This window comes from Taudactylus pleione, unplaced genomic scaffold (assembly GCF_031769625.1).
Source record: "Taudactylus pleione unplaced genomic scaffold, aTauple2 ptg000738l, whole genome shotgun sequence".
Lineage (NCBI taxonomy): Eukaryota > Metazoa > Chordata > Amphibia > Anura > Myobatrachidae > Taudactylus > Taudactylus pleione.
This window is the reverse complement of record NW_028285140.1, coordinates 1,115,202-1,136,179: the sequence shown is the minus strand read 5'-3', so window position 1 is coordinate 1,136,179 and position 20,978 is coordinate 1,115,202. Positions and strand designations below refer to the sequence as shown.

The 20,978-nt window shown below is 49.0% G+C and overlaps 1 pseudogene; it reads left to right on the top strand.

Moving 5' to 3' along the window:
* Positions 1–686: 686 nt before the first annotated feature.
* LOC148477183 (E3 ubiquitin/ISG15 ligase TRIM25-like) lies at positions 687–1,473 on the top strand (annotated as a pseudogene).
* The last annotated feature ends 19,505 nt before the right edge of the window (positions 1,474–20,978 follow it).

Here is a 20,978-nt window from a genome sequence, read left to right as displayed (position 1 = left end):
AAATTCGCAGTAGCGGCAGTAACTATGCATTAGCGCCACCTCTGAGTCACTCCCATAGTCACAGTAATATACCTCCCATTACTAAGTGCTCCGGAATAAAGCAAATAAACTGCTATTTATGTTTTCTATAATATTTTAATAATAAATGAACTGTGTTTCTGATGAAGTAACTGTGATGCAATTATGCAAAATGTGCTAAAATTATCTTCATATTATTACATTATCTTGATACTTGCTAAAATTAAGTCCATTTTCTGCAGGATGTCCCTTTATGTATTAGGTGTCTCCCTTAGTGTAACTGCTCCTATAGATATAATGTGAGTGACAGCTCAGCCTCGCCCTGTGTGCAGAATGTGACCCCTCTGGTGTCTGGGTTGGCTGTATTTCCCCTTCTTGCCAGGGACCTAGATGTGACGTGAGTGAGGGGGAAGTGCAGTTCCTGCCCATGACAGCCAGCTAAAGAAGTACTTTGTCCCCATTTAAACAAGTTTGTTGTCCCCTCACGGGCTCACTACGCTCGCCACATGGTTATATTCCCCCTCTATGCCCACTTGGATGGCAGGGAATGATGCTGGACACTGGCTGATGATGTCAGGGTCCTCTCCATGAAGGGGATTTAGACATTTTACTGGTTTTGTCTGAGTATCAGAGACTTTCACTTTCATTTCTCTCTCCTGCTACCAGCGATGGCGTCTGCTGATCTGAGACAGGAGCTGGACTGTTCCATCTGTCTGAGCATTTATACAGATCCTGTAACCCTGAGATGTGGCCACAACTTCTGCCGGGTGTGTATTGGTCGTGTGCTGGATACACAGAAGGGGTCTGGAGTTTATAGCTGTCCTGAATGCAGAGCAGAGTGTCAGGAGCGTCCTGCACTAACACGGAACATTCCTCTGTGTAACATAGTGGGGAGTTTCCTGTCTACTCGGCCAGATCAGGAGGAGACTGAGATCTTCTGCACTTACTGTGTGGACTCTCCTGTACCTGCTGCTAAATCCTGTCTGATGTGTGAGGCTTCTCTGTGTGATAAACACCTGAGAGTACACAGCAAGTCAGCAGAACATGTCTTATGTGATCCCACCACTTCCCTGGGGAACAGGAAATGCTCTGTCCATAAGAAGATCCTGGAGTACTTCTGCACTGAGTATGCTGCCTGTATCTGTGTGTCCTGCTGTCTGATCGGGGAACACAGAGGACATCAGATGGAGTCACTGGATGAGGCCTCTGAGAAGAAGAAGGAGAAGCTGAGAGATGTTCTGCAGAAACTGACCACAAAGAAAGCGGAGGCTGAGAAAAGAGTCCAGAGTCTGCAGGAGCGCAGGAGAGAAGATCAGGGAAAAGCAGCTGGTGTAACAGAGACAGTCACTGCCCTGTTTAGAGACATCAGGAAACAGCTGGAAGACCTGGAGAAGAGAGTCCTGAATGAGATCTCCAGGCAGGAGAAGCGCGTTTCACTCTCAGTCTCTGATCTGATCCAGCAGCTGGAAATAAAGAAGGATGAGATGTCCAGGAAGATGCATCACATTGAGGAGCTGTGTAACATGTGTGACCCAGTGACTGTCTTACAGGAACCAGACACAGGTGACTTGTGTGATACTGAGGACACAGAAAGACATGATAACCAGGTCCATGGTGCAGGAGATCTGGATGTGGGTCTCATCTCAGGGACATTACATACATTATCTGATATAATAACAGGTATAAATACAGGGGTCTATGTGCAGGAAGCTACAGATATATTACTGGATGTGACTGTCTTACAGGAACCAGACACAGGTGACTTGTGTGTTACTGAGGAGCAAAATAATATGACTGATCCAGTACCTGTTATACAAAATACATTAGACTGGTGTGATAACTGGTGGGATCCTGACGACTGTGTCAGTATCTCCCACCAGAGATACTGACACAGAGAGACATGATAAACAAGACAATGGTGTAGGAGAAATTAATGTGGATCTCATCTCCAGGACAATACAGAAAGGATTATATGATATAAATTAGGGGTGAGCGGGTTCGGATTTCTGAAATCCGAACCCCCCCGAGCCCCCCCGATCCGAGTCCGATCCGAGTCAGGCTCGACTTTTCCCGCCTGACTCGGATCTGACATCGAGGCAAAACGTCATCATCCCGCCTTCCGAGTCTCGCGGGTTTTGGATCCTATATAAGGTACCCGCGTCGGCGCCATTTTCTCACTCGGCTGTGGACAGTGAAGAGGGAGGGTGGGAGTTAGTGCTGTGTAGTGTAGTGTAGTGTAGTGCTGCTGTTGTCCACTACTTCAAAGTCCATAGGGGCTGGCTGTGTTGTGCTGTGCTGCTGTTGTTAATAGGGGCTGTGTCCACTACTTCAAAGTCCATAGGGGCTGGCTGGACTGTGTTGTGCAGTCAGTTCTCCATAGGGGCTGTGTCCACTCCAAAGTCCTGTGCAGTGTCCCAGTCCTAAAGGGGTGCTGTAGTGTTGTCCAGGGGGTGCTCTGTCCATCAGGGGTGCTCCCCCCAAGTGCTAAAAAAATAATATATTTTCTGTGTTTGTGAATTGTGTGCGCAGTAGCCGCACGTGCATCAACAAAGTAGTGCCAAGCGTGCGCCTGTGTCATAAGTAAAGGGCCGGCTGGCTTGACCGTTAAAGGGTGCTGTAACCCCCGAAAGTACACTCCAGTCCAAACCAAAAAAAAATAATTTTCTGTGTTTGTGAATTGTGTGCGCAGTAGCCGCACGTGCATCAACAAAGTAGTGCCAAGCGTGCGCCTGTGTCATAAGTAAAGGGCCGGCTGGCTTGATCGTTAAGGGTGCTGTAACCCCCGAAAGTACACTCCAGTCCAAACCAAAAAAAAAATTATTTTCTGTGTTTGTGAATTGTGTGCGCAGTAGCCGCACGTGCATCAACAAAGTAGTGCCAAACGTGCGCCTGTGTCATAAGTAAAGGGCCGGCTGGCTTGACCGTTAAGGGTGCTGTAACCCCCGAAAGTACACTCCAGTCCAAACCAAAAAAAAAATTATTTTCTGTGTTTGTGAATTGTGTGCGCAGTAGCCGCACGTGCATCAACAAAGTAGTGCCAAACGTGCGCCTGTGTCATAAGTAAAGGGCCGGCTGGCTTGACCGTTAAGGGTGCTGTAACCCCCGAAAGTACACTCCAGTCCAAACCCAAAAAAAAATTATTTTCTGTGTTTGTGAATTGTGTGCGCAGTAGCCGCACGTGCATCAACAAAGTAGTGCCAAGCGTGCGCCTGTGTCATAAGTAAAGGGCCGGCTGGCTTGACCGTTAAGGGTGCTGTAACCCCCGAAAGTACACTCCAGTCCAAACCAAAAAAAAAATTATTTTCTGTGTTTGTGAATTGTGTGCGCAGTAGCCGCACGTGCATCAACAAAGTAGTGCCAAGCGTGCGCCTGTGTCATAAGTAAAGGGCCGGCTGGCTTGACCGTTAAGGGTGCTGTAACCCCCGAAAGTACACTCCAGTCCAAACCTAAAAAAAAATTATTTTCTGTGTTTGTGAATTGTGTGCGCAGTAGCCGCATGTGCATCAACAAAGTAGTGCCAAGCGTGCGCCTGTGTCATAAGTAAAGGGCCAGCTGGCTTGACCGTTAAAGGGTGCTGTAACCCCCGAAAGTACACTCCAGTCCAAACCAAAAAAAAATTATTTTCTGTGTTTGTGAATTGTGTGCGCAGTAGCCGCACGTGCATCAACAAAGTAGTGCCAAGCGTGCGCCTGTGTCATAAGTAAAGGGCCGGCTGGCTTGACCGTTAAGGGTGCTGTAACCCCTGAAAGTACACTCCAGTCCAAACCTAAAAAAAAATTATTTTCTGTGTTTGTGAATTGTGTGCGCAGTAGCCGCACGTGCATCAACAAAGTAGTGCCAAGCGTGCGCCTGTGTCATAAGTAAAGGGCCGGCTGGCTTGACCGTTAAGGGTGCTGTAACCCCCGAAAGTACACTCCAGTCCAAACCAAAAAAAAAATTATTTTCTGTGTTTGTGAATTGTGTGCGCAGTAGCCGCACGTGCATCAACAAAGTAGTGCCAAGCGTGCGCCTGTGTCATAAGTAAAGGGCCGGCTGGCTTGACCGTTAAGGGTGCTGTAACCCCCGAAAGTACACTCCAGTCCAAACCTAAAAAAAAATTATTTTCTGTGTTTGTGAATTGTGTGCGCAGTAGCCGCACGTGCATCAACAAAGTAGTGCCAAGCGTGCGCCTGTGTCATAAGTAAAGGGCCGGCTGGCTTGACCGTTAAAGGGTGCTGTAACCTCCGAAAGTACACTCCAGTCCAAACCAAAAAAAAATTATTTTCTGTGTTTGTGAATTGTGTGCGCAGTAGCCGCACGTGCATCAACAAAGTAGTGCCAAGCGTGCGCCTGTGTCATAAGTAAAGGGCCGGCTGGCTTGACCGTTAAGGGTGCTGTAACCCCCGAAAGTACACTCCAGTCCAAACCTAAAAAAAAATTATTTTCTGTGTTTGTGAATTGTGTGCGCAGTAGCCGCACGTGCATCAACAAAGTAGTGCCAAGAGTGCGCCTGTGTCATAAGTAAAGGGCCGGCTGGCTTGACCGGTAAAGGGTGCTGTAACCCCCGAAAGTACACTCCAGTCCAAACCAAAAAAAAATTATTTTCTGTGTTTGTGAATTGTGTGCGCAGTAGCCGCACGTGCATCAACAAAGTAGTGCCAAGCGTGCGCCTGTGTCATAAGTAAAGGGCCGGCTGGCTTGACCGTTAAAGGGTGCTGTAACCCCCGAAAGTACACTCCAGTCCAAACCAAAAAAAAATTATTTTCTGTGTTTGTGAATTGTGTGCGCAGTAGCCGCACGTGCATCAACAAAGTAGTGCCAAGCGTGCGCCTGTGTCATAAGTAAAGGGCCGGCTGGCTTGACCGTTAAAGGGTGCTGTAACCCCCGAAAGTACACTCCAGTCCAAACCAAAAAAAAATTATTTTCTGTGTTTGTGAATTGTGTGCGCAGTAGCCGCACGTGCATCAACAAAGTAGTGCCAAGCGTGCGCCTGTGTCATAAGTAAAGGGCCGGCTGGCTTGACCGTTAAAGGGTGCTGTAACCCCCGAAAGTACACTCCAGTCCAAACCAAAAAAAAAATTATTTTCTGTGTTTGTGAATTGTGTGCGCAGTAGCCGCACGTGCATCAACAAAGTAGTGCCAAGCGTGCGCCTGTGTCATAAGTAAAGGGCCGGCTGGCTTGACCGTTAAGGGTGCTGTAACCCCCGAAAGTACACTCCAGTCCAAACCTAAAAAAAAATTATTTTCTGTGTTTGTGAATTGTGTGCGCAGTAGCCGCACGTGCATCAACAAAGTAGTGCCAAGCGTGCGCCTGTGTCATAAGTAAAGGGCCGGCTGGCTTGACCGTTAAAGGGTGCTGTAACCCCCGAAAGTACACTCCAGTCCAAACCAAAAAAAAATTATTTTCTGTGTTTGTGAATTGTGTGCGCAGTAGCCGCACGTGCATCAACAAAGTAGTGCCAAGCGTGCGCCTGTGTCATAAGTAAAGGGCCGGCTGGCTTGACCGTTAAAGGGTGCTGTAACCCCCGAAAGTACACTCCAGTCCAAACCAAAAAAAAATTATTTTCTGTGTTTGTGAATTGTGTGCGCAGTAGCCGCACGTGCATCAACAAAGTAGTGCCAAGCGTGCGCCTGTGTCATAAGTAAAGGGCCGGCTGGCTTGACCGTTAAAGGGTGCTGTAACCCCCGAAAGTACACTCCAGTCCAAACCAAAAAAAAATTATTTTCTGTGTTTGTGAATTGTGTGCGCAGTAGCCGCACGTGCATCAACAAAGTAGTGCCAAGCGTGCGCCTGTGTCATAAGTAAAGGGCCGGCTGGCTTGACCGTTAAAGGGTGCTGTAACCCCCGAAAGTACACTCCAGTCCAAACCAAAAAAAAAATTATTTTCTGTGTTTGTGAATTGTGTGCGCAGTAGCCGCACGTGCATCAACAAAGTAGTGCCAAGCGTGCGCCTGTGTCATAAGTAAAGGGCCGGCTGGCTTGACCGTTAAGGGTGCTGTAACCCCCGAAAGTACACTCCAGTCCAAACCTAAAAAAAAATTATTTTCTGTGTTTGTGAATTGTGTGCGCAGTAGCCGCACGTGCATCAACAAAGTAGTGCCAAGCGTGCGCCTGTGTCATAAGTAAAGGGCCGGCTGGCTTGACCGTTAAAGGGTGCTGTAACCCCCGAAAGTACACTCCAGTCCAAACCAAAAAAAAATTATTTTCTGTGTTTGTGAATTGTGTGCGCAGTAGCCGCACGTGCATCAACAAAGTAGTGCCAAGAGTGCGCCTGTGTCATAAGTAAAGGGCCGGCTGGCTTGACCGTTAAAGGGTGCTGTAACCCACAAAGTACACTCCAGTCCGAACCAAAAAAAAATTTATTTTCTGTGTTTAGCCGCACGTATATATCAAATCGATATAACATAAATGGAGGACCAAACTTTCTCCGATAAAAATAAAATAGAGAAAGATCAAGAACCACTTCCTCCTAGTGCTGAAGCTGCTGCCACTAGTCATGACATAGACGATAACATGCCATCAACGTCGTCTGCCAAGGCCGATGCCCAATGTCATAGTAGAGGGCACATACAATCCCAAATGGCAAAGTTCAGGAAAATGACCTTGAAAAAGACATTTAAATCAGCTGAAGAGAAACGTAAACTTGCCAATATGCCATTTACGACACGGAGTGGCAAGGAACGGCTAAGGTCGATCCCTAGTATGTTCATGACTAGTGGTTCAGCTTCACATGACGATGGAAGCACTCCTCCCACTAAAAAAATCAAAAGAGTTAAGCTGGCAAAAGCACAGCGAAGAACTGTGCTTTCTAAGAAGATATCACAAATCCCCAAAGAGAGTCCAAGTGTGGTGGTGGTTGCGATGCCTGACCTTCCCAGCACTGGACGGGAAGAGGTGGCTCTTTCCACCATTTGCACGCCCCCTGCAAGTGCTGAAAGGAGCACCCACAGTCCACTTGCTGATATGCAAATTGAAGATGTCACTGTTGAAGTACAACAGGATGAGGATACTGGTGTAGCTGGCGCTGAGGAGGAAGTTGGCGAGGAGGATTCTGATGGTGATGTGGTTTGTTTAAATCAGGCTCCGGGGGAGACAGTTGTTGTCCGTGGGATGAAAAAGCCCATCACGGTCATGCCTGGGCAGAAGACCAAACATTCCACCTCTTTGGTCTGGCAATATTTCTATCCAAATCCGGACAACAACTGTCTTGCCATATGTACCATATGTAAAGGTGAAATAAGTAGGGGTAGGGACGTCAACCACCTAGGAACATCCTCCCTTATACGGCACCTGCAGCGCGTTCATAAAAAGTTACTGTCAAGTTCAGAAACTTTGGCTCAGACCGTAAGCAGTCCAGGGACACCTAAATCCCGTTGTCCTGTTGTATCCAAGCGCCTGCAAACCACACCGTCAACTCCCTCCTCGTCAATTTCCTCCTTAGTCAGGATCGGAAGTAGTCCTGCAGGCCATATCACTGGCATGACTGACTCTCCTATCCGGGATTCCTCCGGAGGATCCTGCATTGCTACGCCTACTGCTGCCGCTGCTGCTGTTGCTGCTGCTGCTGGGAGTCGTTCATCATCCCAGAGAGGAAGTAGGAACACCACTACTTTTACTAAACAATTGACCCTCCAACAGTCCTTAGCGAGGAGGATGAAGTACGACAGCAGTCATCCTGAAGCAAAACGTATAACTGAGGCCTTGACTGCTATGTTGGTGTTAGACGTGCGTCCGGTATCCGCCATTAGTGCAGTGGGATTTAGACAATTGATGGAGGTAGTGTGTCCCCGGTTCCAAATCCCGTCTAGATTCCACTTCACTAGGCAGGCGATACCGAGACTGTACAGAAACGTCAGAAAAAGTGTCCTCAGTGTCCTGAAAAATGCCGTTGTACACAATGTCCACTTAACCACGGACATGTGGACAAGTGGAACAGGGCAGACTAAGGACTATATGACTGTGACAGCCCACTGGGTAGATGTATCACCTTACGCAGCAACAGCAGCAGCGTCACCAGTAGCAGCATCTCAGAAACGCCAGCTCGTTACAAGGCAGGCTACGCTGTGTATCACCGGTTTCAGTAAGAGGCACACCGCCGACAACCTCTTAGAGAAACTGAGGGAAATCATCGCCCAGTGGCTTACCCCACTTAGACTCTCCTGGGGATTTGTGATATCTGACAACGCCACCAATATTGTGCGGGCATTACATCTGGGCAAATTCCAGCACGTCCCATGTTTTGCTCACACAATAAACTTGGTGGTGCAGAATTTTCTGAAAAGCGACAGGGGCGTGCAGGAGACGCTTTGGGTGGCCCGAAAAATTTCTGGCCACTTTCGCCATTCAGCGACTGCGTGCCGAAGACTGGAGCGCCAGCAAACACTCTTGAACCTGCCCCGCCATCACCTGAAGCAAGAGGTTGTGACGCGGTGGAACTCAACCCTCTATATGCTTCAGAGGATGGAGGAGCAGCAAAAGGCCATACAAGCCTATACATCCACCTATGACATAGGCAAAGGAGGGGGTATGCACCTGACTCAAGCGCAGTGGAGAATGATTTCCGTGTTGTGCAAGGTTCTTCAGCCCTTCGAACTTGCCACACGTGAAGTCAGTTCAGACACTGCCAGCTTGAGTCAGGTCATTCCCCTCATCAGGCTTTTGCAGAAGCAGCTGGAGAAAGTGAAGGAGGAGCTAAGACGGAGCGATTCCGCTCGGCATGTGGGACTTGTGGATGAAGCCCTTCATTCGCTTTGCCAGGATTCCAGGGTGGTCAATCTGTTGAAATCAGACCACTACATTTTGGCCACCGTGCTCGATCCTAGGTTTAAAGCCTATGTGGTGTCTCTCTTTCCGGCCGACACAAGCCTGCAGAGGTGCAAAGACCTGCTGGTGAACACACTGTCAGCTGAAGCGGAACGTGACACGTCAACGGCTCCTTCTTCATTTTCTCCCGCAACTGGGGCTGCCAGGAAAAAACTTAGGTATCCTAAGCAACCCGCTGGCGGTGATGCAGGGCAGGCAGGACCAAGTTTGGACATCTGGTCCGGACTGAAGGACCTGGCAACAATTTCTGACATGTCTACTGTCACTGCATATGATACTGTCACCATTGACAGAATGGTGGAGGATTACATCGGTGACAGCATCCAAGTAGGCATGTCAGACAGTCCATACCTGTACTGGCAGGAAAAAGAGGCAATTTGGAGGCCCCTGTACAAACTGGCTCTATTTTACCTGAGTTGCCCCCCCTCCAGTGTGTACTCCGAAAGAGTGTTTAGTGCAGCCGGGAACCTTGTCAGCGAAAGGCGTAGGAGGTTGCTTCCACAGAATGTGGAGAAGATGATGTTCATCAAAATGAATTATCAGCTCTTCCAGGGAGACCAGCCTCCAGAACGTACAGAGGGACCTGTGGTGGTGGATTCAAGTGGGGACGAGTTAATACTTTGTGAGGATGAGGATGTACACACTGAAGAGGGTGAGGAATCGGTGGATGAGGAGGATGAGGATGACATCTTGCCTCCGTAGAGCCAGTTTGTGCAGGGACACATTAATTGCCAGCTTGTTTTGTGGGGGCCCAAACGAACCAATCATTTCAGCCACAGTTGTGTGGCAGACCCTGGCGCTGAAATGATTGATTTGTTAAAGTGTGCATGTCCTGTTTATACAACATAAGGGTGGGTGGGAGGGCCCAAGGACAATTCCATCTTGCACCTCTTTTTTTCTTTGCATTATGTACAGTTTGGGGCCTAGTTTTTCTAACTGCCATCCTGTCTGCCACTGCAGTGTCACTCCTAGATGGGTCACGTGTTTGTGCCGCCCACTCGTGTCGCTTAGCATAGTCATCCAGCTACCTCGGTGCAACCTTTTGGACATAAAAACACTATTATGAGGTGTGAGGTGTTCAGAATAGACTGGAAATGAGTGGAAATTAAGGTTATTGAGGTTAATAATAGCATAGGAGCAGAAAAACCTACAAATTCTGTGATTTTAGCTGTTTTTATGCTTTTTTTCAAAAAAATACAGATCCAAAACACAAAACCCAGAACCCAAAACACGGAAGGGTGGTTTTGGCAAAACCAATCCAGATCCAAAACACGAAGAAAGATCCAGATCCAAAACCAAAACACAAAACACGAAAAGTGGCCGGTGCACACCCCTAATATAAATACAGGGATCTATGTGCAGGAAGCTACAGACATATTACTGGATGTAACCACAGCTGGTAATAATATACAGATATCAGGTGACAGGAAAACTGCATCATGGTCAGATATAGACCAGAATCACCCAGTAACACCAGAGAGATTTCAGTATAATCAGGTAATAAGCACCAGGGGATTCTCCTCAGGGAGACATTACTGGGAAGTGGATGTCAGTAAATCAGGGAGGTGGATGGTGGGGATGTGTTATCCCAGTATAGACAGGAGAGGAGCTCAGTCAGACATTGGATATAATAACAAGTCCTGGTGTGTGTGTAGGTGTAATAATCAGTACTACTAATCAGTGATACATGACAAGACAGAGATCCGGGTAGCTGACAAAGGGACTTATTCATCTTGGATCACAAGTCTGCGGATGCACGTGCCTGCTCGCTGCAAAATTATGCAAATGAATGCGAGTGCACTGCCACCGCAGCACAGGCAGACGCCCACCAGCTTATAAAGCCGCCCACCTCCCATTACATACATCCGAAAGTCAGCGAAAACATCTGTAACATCGATTAACTTCCGACCCATACGCACAGTTGTGGTTCAGCTGTCCTGACTCACAACCTGCGAAACTTCCGGTTGCCATCTAGACCTTTGGCTATGTACGCCATCGCAGGGGCTTAATTATGCACATCCCTGTAACGGCGTTCAAACGCAAAGGCGCGCCTGTGTTCCTTCTACCACCCCCTCTCTCCACCCCCAAACAGCACTTCCTGTCAATCATTTCTCGATGGCGCTGCATATCTGCTCCATTCGCTTTCGAGATTACAGCAGCCGGTTCACACATGTGCGGTGCATGCGCAGAATGCAAACATCGCCGGGTGCATGCGTCTGCAGACTTGCGATACCAGCTGAATAAGGCCCAATATCCCCTGTGACAGAGTGAGGATATACCTGGATTATGGGGCAGGACAGCTGTCCTTTTATTCTCTGTGTGACCCCATCAGACACTTACACACCTACACTGCTGCCCTCACTGAGCCCCTTCATGCTGCATTATGGGTAGGGGGAGGCTGTATAAAGTTATCTGTGAGAGACAGTAGATAGGAGAAATTAGTATAAAAACCTTGGTGACATCACAGGATAGGGAACCTGATTGGTGCTATGTTTGACCAATAGAATGATGTAGTGGGTGAGTACTGATGTCCAGTGTGTCTGGATTTATTCCCTTGTTGGTGTGTTAGAAACGTTCATTACAAATATATAATTAATACACAGATTTACCAAAAGGAGACTTTCTACCCAGTATAAAGTGTTCTGCTCCCAAATTTACTATTGTAATCATCTGAGCTGGAATAACTGATGCTTTTTATTTGCCATATTTAGGAAAAATGTTCCCCTTTGTACCTTACTTAGTACAGTTGGAGTCTCCCATATACAAATATTCCAAAATACGGAATTTTTGGAGCTCGACTGAGATAGTGACACATTTGCTTTCTGATGGTTCAATGTACACAAACTTTGTTTAAGACACAAAATTATTAAAAATATTGTATAAAATTACGCTTAGGCTGTGTGTATAAGGTGTATCATGTGTGTATAAGGTGTGTATCATGCGTGTATAAGGTGTATCATGCGTGTATATGATGTATCATGCGTGTATAAGATGTATCATGCGTGTATATGATGTATCATGCGTGTATATGATGTATCATGCGTGTATATGATGTATCATGCGTGTATAAGATGTATCATGCGTGTATAAGGTGTATCATGCGTGTATAAGGTGTATCATGCGTGTATAAGGTGTATCATGCGTGTATAAGGTGTATCATGCGTGTATAAGGTGTATCATGCGTGTATAAGGTGTATCATGAGTGTATAAGGTGCATCATGCGTGTATAAGGTGTATCATGCGTGTATAAGGTGTATCATGCGTGTATCATGCGTGTATAAGGTGTATCATGTGTGTATAAGATGTATCATGTGTGTTCATGCGTGTATAAGGTGTATCATGCGTGTATAAGGTGTATCATGCGTGTATAAGGTGTATCATGCGTGTATAAGGTGTATCATGTGTGTATAAGATGTATCATGTGTGTATAATGTGTATCATGTGTGTATAAGGTGTATCATGTGTGTATAAGATGTATCATGTGTGTATAATGTGTATCATGTGTGTATAAGGTGTATCATGCGTGTATAAGGTGTATCATGTGTGTGTATGATATATAAATGCATTCTGTGTATAGACCTCGGTCCCATCATATATCATTATGGTACAGTATGCTAATATTCCAAAATACGGAAAATCTGATATCCAAACAGTACTTCTGGTCCCAAGCATGTTGGATATCGGAGACTCAACCTGTACAAGATGACTTGGACTACAAATCCCAGCAGTTCTAATTGCTTAGCTGCATTATCTTAAGTTTTTCAAGATCAGAGTATTTTTATTACCTCCATATTATAATAGTGCCATTATACAGCATTCCCTCTATATAGCACCTCTTTATTCCATCACTCACACTTACCTCCATGTTCCTTATCTGAATATTAGTGCTATAAACTGGATGACTGATATTATAAGTCCTCCTCACTATGACCTCGGTCCTGGTCTGTGGAGGAGGCTGGTGTCATACATAGGGAGCGTTGTACATATAGCAGGGGTAGTAAGGTCACTGTCACATGGCTGAGCATGGCGTGGGAAGGGTTACTGGCGTTGTACATATAGCAGGGGTAGTAAGGTCACTGTCACATGGCTGAGCACAGTGTGGGAAGGGTTACTGGCATTGTACATATAGCAGGGGTAGTAGATGGCTGAGCACAGTGTGGGAAGGGTTACTGGCATTGTACATATAGCAGGGGTAGTACATGGCTGAGCACAGTGTGGGAAGGGTTACTGGCATTGTACATATAGCAGGGGTGGTAAGGTCACTGTCACATGGCTGAGCACAGCGTGGGAAGGGTTACTGGCTATGTACAAATAGCAGGGGTGGTAAGGTCACTGTCACATGGCTGAGCACAGTGTGGGAAAGGTTACTGGCATTGTACATATAGCAGGGGTAGTACATGGCTGAGCACAGTGTGGGAAGGGTTACTGGCATTGTACATATAGCAGGGGTGGTAAGGTCACTGTCACATGGCTGAGCACAGCGTGGGAAGGGTTACTGGCATTGTACATATAGCAGGGGTGGTAAGGTCACTGTCACATGGCTGAGCACAGTAGGGGAGAAAAAGAAGGTGGGAGACAAAGGGACGGTGTCTGGCTGGTAATAGATGACCTGGGACATAGATAAGGCTGTGACGGGTACATGGGGAGTAGGGGAGAAAGAGAAGGTGGGAGACAGAGGGACGGTGTCTGGCTGGTAATAGATGACCTGGGACATAGATAAGGCTGTGACGGGTACATGGGGAGTAGGGGAGAAAAAGAAGGTGGGAGACAGAGGGACGGTGTCTGGCTGGTAATAGATGACCTGGGCTTAAGATAAGGCTGTGACGGGTACATGGGGAGTAGGGGAGAAAGAAAAGGTGGGAGACAGAGGGACGGTGTCTGGCTGGTAATAGATGACCTGGGCTTAAGATAAGGCTGTGACGGTTACATGGGGAGTAGGGGAGAAAGAGAAGGTGGGAGACAAAGGGACGGTGTCTGGCTGGTAATAGATGACCTGGGACATAGATAAGGCTGTGACGGGTACATGGGGAGTAGGGGAGAAAAAGAAGGTGGGGGACAAAGGGACGGTGTCTGGCTGGTAATAGATGACCTGGGCTTGAGATAAGGCTGTGACGGGTATATGGGGAGTAGGGGAGAAAGAGAAGGTGGGAGACAGAGGGACGGTGTCTGGCTGGTAATAGATGACCAGGGACATAGATAAGGCTGTGTCGGGTACATGGGGAATAGAGGAGAAAGAGAAGGTGGGAGACAGAGGGACGGTGTCTGGCTGGTAATAGATGACCTGGGCTATAGATAAGGCTGTGACGGGTACATGGGGAGTAGGGGAGAAAGAGAAGGTGGGAGACAGAGGGACAGTGTCTGGCTGGTAATAGATGACCTGGGACATAGATAAGGATGTGACGGGTACATGGGGAGTAGGGGAGAAAGAGAAGGTGGGAGACAGAGGGAATTTGTCTGGTTGGTAACAGATGACCTGGGCTATAGATAAGGCTGTGACAGGTACATGGGGAGCAGGGGAGAAAGAGAAGGTGGGAGACTGAGGGACGGTGTCTGGCTGGTAATAGATGACCTGGGACATAGATAAGGATGTGACGGGTACATGGGGAGTAGGGGAGAAAGAGAAGGTGGGAGACAGAGGGACGGTGTCTGGTTGATAACAGATGACCTGGGACATAGATAAGGATGTGACGGGTACATGGGGAGTAGGGGAGAAAGAGAAGGTGGGAGACAGAGGGACGGTGTCTGGCTGGTAATAGATGACCTGGGACATAGATAAGGATGTGACGGGTACATGGGGAGTAGGGAGAAAGAGAAGGTGGGAGACAGAGGGACGGTGTCTGGTTGATAACAGATGACCTGGGACATAGATAAGGATGTGACGGGTACAAGGGGAGTAGGGGAGAAAGAGAAGGTGGGAGACAGAGGGACGGTGTCTGGTTGATAACAGATGAACTGGGACATAGATAAGGATGTGACGGGTACATGGGGAGTAGGGGAGAAAGAGAAGGTGGGAGACAGAAGGAAGGTGTCTGGCTGGTAATAGATGACCAGGGCTATAGATAAGGCTGTGACGGGTACATGGGGAGTAGGGGAGAAAGAGAAGGTGGGAGACAGAGGGACGGTGTCTGGGTGGTAACTGGTGACCTGGGACATAGATAAGGCTGTGACGGGTACATGGGGAGTAGGGGAGAAAAAGAAGGTGGGGGACAAAGGGACGGTGTCTGGCTGGTAATAGATGACCTGGGCTTAAGATAAGGCTGTGACGGGTACATGGAGAGTAGGGGAGAAAGAGAAGGTGTGAGACTGAGAGAGGGTGTTTGGCTGGTAATAGATGACCTGGGACATAGATAAGGCTGAGATGGGTACATGGGGAGTAGGGGAGAAAGAGAAGGTGGGAGACAGAGGGACGGTGTCTGTCTGGTAATAGATAAGCTGGGCTATAGATAAGGCTGTGACAGGTACATGGGGAGTAGGAGAAAGAGAAGGTGGGAGACAGAGGGACGGTGTCTTGCTGGTAATAGATGACCTGGGCTAAAGATAAGGCTGTGACGGGTACATGGGGAGTAGGGGAGAAAGAGAAGGTGGGAGACAGAGGGACAGTGTCTGGCTGGTAATAGATGACCTGGGCTATAGATAAGGCTGTGACAGGTACATGGGGAGAAGGGGAGAAAGAGAAGGTGGGAGACAGAGGGACGGTGTGTGGGTGGTAATAGATGACCTGGGACATAGATAAGGCTGTGACGGGTACATGGGGAGTAAGGGAGAAAGAGAAGGTGGGAGACAGAGGGACGGTGTCTGGCTGGTAATAGATGACCTGGGCTATAGATAAGGCTGTGACGGGTACATGGGGAGTAAGGGAGAAAGAGAAGATGGGAGACAGAGGGACGGTGTCTGGCTGGTAATAGATGTCCTGGGCTATAGATAAGGCTGTGACGGGTACATGGGGAGTAGGGGAGAAAGAGAAGGTGGGAGACAGAGGGACGGTGGCTGGCTGGTAATAGATGACCTGGGCTATAGATAAGGCTGTGATGGGTACATGGGGAGTAGGGGAGAAAGAGAAGGTGGGAGACAGAGGGACGGTGTCTGGCTGGTAATAGATGACCTGGGCTATAGATAAGGCTGTGACAGGTACATGGGGAGTAGGAGAAAGAGAAGGTGGGAGACAGAGGGACGGTGTCTGGCTGGTAATAGATGACCTGGGACATAGATAAGGCTGTGACGGGTACATGGGGAGTAGGGGAGAAAGAGAAGGTGGGAGACAGAGGGACGATGTCTGGCTGGTAATAGATGACCTGGGCTATAGATAAGGCTGTGACAGGTACATGGGGAGTAGGGGAGAAAGAGAAGGTGGGAGACAGAGGGACGGTGTCTGGCTGGTAATAGATGACCTGAGCTATAAATAAGGCTGTGATGGGTACATGGCGAGTAGGGGAGAAAGAGAAGGTGGGAGACAGAGGGACGGTGTCTGGCTGGTAATAGATGACCTGGGACATAGATAAGGATGTGACGGGTACATGGGGAGTAGGGGAGAAAGAGAAGGTGGGAGACAGAGGGACGGTGTCTGGTTGATAACAGATGACCTGGGACATAGATAAGGATGTGACGGGTACAAGGGGAGTAGGGGAGAAAGAGAAGGTGGGAGACAGAGGGACGGTGTCTGGTTGATAACAGATGAACTGGGACATAGATAAGGATGTGACGGGTACATGGGGAGTAGGGGAGAAAGAGAAGGTGGGAGACAGAAGGAAGGTGTCTGGCTGGTAATAGATGACCAGGGCTATAGATAAGGCTGTGACGGGTACATGGGGAGTAGGGGAGAAAGAGAAGGTGGGAGACAGAGGGACGGTGTCTGGGTGGTAACTGGTGACCTGGGACATAGATAAGGCTGTGACGGGTACATGGGGAGTAGGGGAGAAAAAGAAGGTGGGGGACAAAGGGACGGTGTCTGGCTGGTAATAGATGACCTGGGCTTAAGATAAGGCTGTGACGGGTACATGGAGAGTAGGGGAGAAAGAGAAGGTGTGAGACTGAGAGAGGGTGTTTGGCTGGTAATAGATGACCTGGGACATAGATAAGGCTGAGATGGGTACATGGGGAGTAGGGGAGAAAGAGAAGGTGGGAGACAGAGGGACGGTGTCTGTCTGGTAATAGATAAGCTGGGCTATAGATAAGGCTGTGACAGGTACATGGGGAGTAGGAGAAAGAGAAGGTGGGAGACAGAGGGACGGTGTCTTGCTGGTAATAGATGACCTGGGCTAAAGATAAGGCTGTGACGGGTACATGGGGAGTAGGGGAGAAAGAGAAGGTGGGAGACAGAGGGACAGTGTCTGGCTGGTAATAGATGACCTGGGCTATAGATAAGGCTGTGACAGGTACATGGGGAGAAGGGGAGAAAGAGAAGGTGGGAGACAGAGGGACGGTGTGTGGGTGGTAATAGATGACCTGGGACATAGATAAGGCTGTGACGGGTACATGGGGAGTAAGGGAGAAAGAGAAGGTGGGAGACAGAGGGACGGTGTCTGGCTGGTAATAGATGACCTGGGCTATAGATAAGGCTGTGACGGGTACATGGGGAGTAAGGGAGAAAGAGAAGATGGGAGACAGAGGGACGGTGTCTGGCTGGTAATAGATGTCCTGGGCTATAGATAAGGCTGTGACGGGTACATGGGGAGTAGGGGAGAAAGAGAAGGTGGGAGACAGAGGGACGGTGGCTGGCTGGTAATAGATGACCTGGGCTATAGATAAGGCTGTGATGGGTACATGGGGAGTAGGGGAGAAAGAGAAGGTGGGAGACAGAGGGACGGTGTCTGGCTGGTAATAGATGACCTGGGCTATAGATAAGGCTGTGACAGGTACATGGGGAGTAGGAGAAAGAGAAGGTGGGAGACAGAGGGACGGTGTCTGGCTGGTAATAGATGACCTGGGACATAGATAAGGCTGTGACGGGTACATGGGGAGTAGGGGAGAAAGAGAAGGTGGGAGACAGAGGGACGATGTCTGGCTGGTAATAGATGACCTGGGCTATAGATAAGGCTGTGACAGGTACATGGGGAGTAGGGGAGAAAGAGAAGGTGGGAGACAGAGGGACGGTGTCTGGCTGGTAATAGATGACCTGAGCTATAAATAAGGCTGTGATGGGTACATGGCGAGTAGGGGAGAAAGAGAAGGTGGGAGACAGAGGGACGGTGTCTGGCTGGTAATAGATGACCTGGGACATAGATAAGGTTGTGACGGGTACGTAGGGAGTAGGGGACTACATGGGGAATAGGGGAGAAAGAGAAGGTGGGAGACAGAGGGACGGTGTCTGGTTGGTAACAGATGACCTGGGACATAGATAAGGATGTGACGGGTACATGGGCAGAAGGGGAGAAAGAGAAGGTGGGAGACAGAAGGACGGTGTCTAGCTGGTAGTAGATGACCTGGGCTATAAATAAGGCTGTGATGGGTACATGGCGAGTAGGGGAGAAAAAGAAGGTGGGAGACAGAGGGACGGTGTCTGGCTGGCAATAGATGACCTGGGCTATAGATAAGGCTGTGACGGGTACAAGGGGAGTAAGGGAGAAAGAGAAGGTGGGAGACAGAGGGACGGTGTCTGGCTGGCAATAGATGACCTGGGCTATAGATAAGGCTGTGACGGGTACATGGGGAGTAGGGGAGAAAGAGAAGGTAGGAGACAGAGGGACGGTGTCTGGCTGGTAATAGATTACCTGGGCTATAGATAAGGCTGTGACAGGTACATGGGGAGTAGGGGAGAAAGAGAAGGTGGGAGACAGAGGGACAGTGTCTGGCTGATAACAGATGACCTGGGACATAGATAAGGCTGTGACGGGTACATGGGGAGTAGGGGAGAAAGAAAAGGTGGGAGACAGAGGGACGGTGTCTGGCTGGTAATAGATGACCTGGGACATAGATAAGGCTGTAACGGGTACATGGGGAGTAGGGGAGAAAGAGAAGGTGGGAGACAGAGGGATGGTGTCTGGCTGGTAATAGATGACCTGGGCTATAGATAAGGCTGTGACGGGTACATGGGGAGTAGGGGAGAAAGAGAAGGTTGGAGACAGAGGGACGGTGTCTGGCTGGTAATAGATGACCTGGGCTATAGATAAGGCTGTGACGGGTACATGGGGAGTAGGGGAGAAAGAGAAGGTGGGAGACAGAGGGACGGTGTCTTGGTGGTAATAGATGACCTGAGACATAGATAAGGCTGTGACGGGTACATGGGGAGTAGGGGAGAAAGAGAAGGTGGGAGACAGAGGGACGGTGTCTGGCTGGTAATAGATGACCTGGGGCATAGATAAGGCTGTGACGGGTGCATGGGGAGTAGGGGAGAAAGAGAAGGTGGGAGACAGAGGGACGGTGTCTGGCTGGTAATAGGCTATAGATAAGGCTGTGACAGGTACATGGGGAGTTGGGGAGAAAGAGAAGGTGGGAGACAGAGGGACGGTGTCTGGCTGGTAATAGATGACCTGGGCTATAGATAAGGCTGTGATGGGTACATGGGGAGTAGGGGAGAAAGAGAAGGTGGGAGACAGAGGGACGGTGTCTGGCTGGTAATTGATGACCTGGGCAATAGATAAGGCTGTGACGGGTACATGGGGAGAAGGGGAGAAAGAGAAGGTGGGAGACAGAGGGATGGTGTCTGGCTGGTAATAGATGACCTGGGCTATAGATAAGGCTGTGACGGGTACATGGGGTACATGGGGAGTAGGGGAGAAAGAGAATGTGGGAGACAGAGGGACGGTGTCTGGCTGGTAATAGATGACCTGGGACATAGATAAGGATGTGACGGGTACATGGGGAGTAGGGGAGAAAGAGAAGGTGGGAGACAGAGGGACGGTGTCTGGTTGGTAACAGATGACTTGGGACATAGATAAGGATGTGACGGGTACATCGGGAGTAGGGGAGAAAGAGAAGGTGGGAGACAGAAGGACGGTGTCTGGCTGGTAATAGATGACCTGGGCTATAGATAAGGCTGTGACGGGTACATGGGGAGTAGGGGAGAAAGAGATTGTGGGAGACAGAGGGACTGTGTCTGGCTGGTAATAGATGACCTGGGACATAGATAAGGCTGTGACGGGTACATGGGGAGTAGGGGAGAAGGAGAAGGTAGGAGACAGAGGGACTGTGTCTGGCTGGTAATAGATGACCTGGGACATAGATAATGCTGTGACGGGTACATGGGGAGTAGGGGAGAAAGAGAAGGTGGGAGACAGAGGGACGGTGTCTGGCTGGTAATAGATGACCAGTGCTATAGATAAGGCTGTGACAGATACATGGGGAGTAGGGGAGAAAGAGAAGGTGGGAGACAGAGGGACGGTGTCTGGCTGGCAATAGATGACCTAGGACATAGATAAGGCTGTGACGGGTACATGGGGAGTAGGGGAGAAAGAGAAGGTGGGAGACAGAGGGACGGTGTCTGGCTGGTAATAGATGACCTGGGCTATAGATAAGGCTGTGACGGGTACATGGGGAGTAGGGGAGAAAGAGATGGTGGGAGACAGAGGGACTGTGTCTGGCTGGTAATAGATGACCTGGGACATAGATAAGGCTGTGACGGGTACATGGGGAGTAGGGGAGAAGGAGAAGGTAGGAGACAGAGGGACTGTGTCTGGCTGGTAATAGATGACCTGGGACATAGATAATGCTGTGACGGGTACTTGGGGAGTAGGGGAGAAAGAGAAGGTGGGAGACAGAGGGACGGTGTCTGGCTGGTAATAGATGACCAGTGCTATAGATAAGGCTGTGACAGATACATGGGGAGTAGGGGAGAAAGAGAAGGTGGGAGACAGAGGGACGGTGTCTGGCTGGCAATAGATGACCTGGGACATAGATAAGGCTGTGACGGGTACATGGGGAGTAGGGGAGAAAGAGAAGGTGGGAGACAGAGGGACGGTGTCTGGCTTGTAATAGATGACCTGGGACATAGATAAGGTTGTGACGGGTATGTGGGGAGTAGGGGACTACATTGCGAATAGGGGAGAAAGAGAAGGTGGGAGACAGAGGGACGGTGTCTGGCTGGTAATAGATGACCTGAGCTATAGATAAGGCTGTGACGGGTACATGGGCTGTAGGGGAGATTGAGAAGGTGGGAGACAGAAGGACAGTGTCTGCCTGGTAATAGATGACCTGGGCTTTAAATAAGGCTGTGATGGGTACA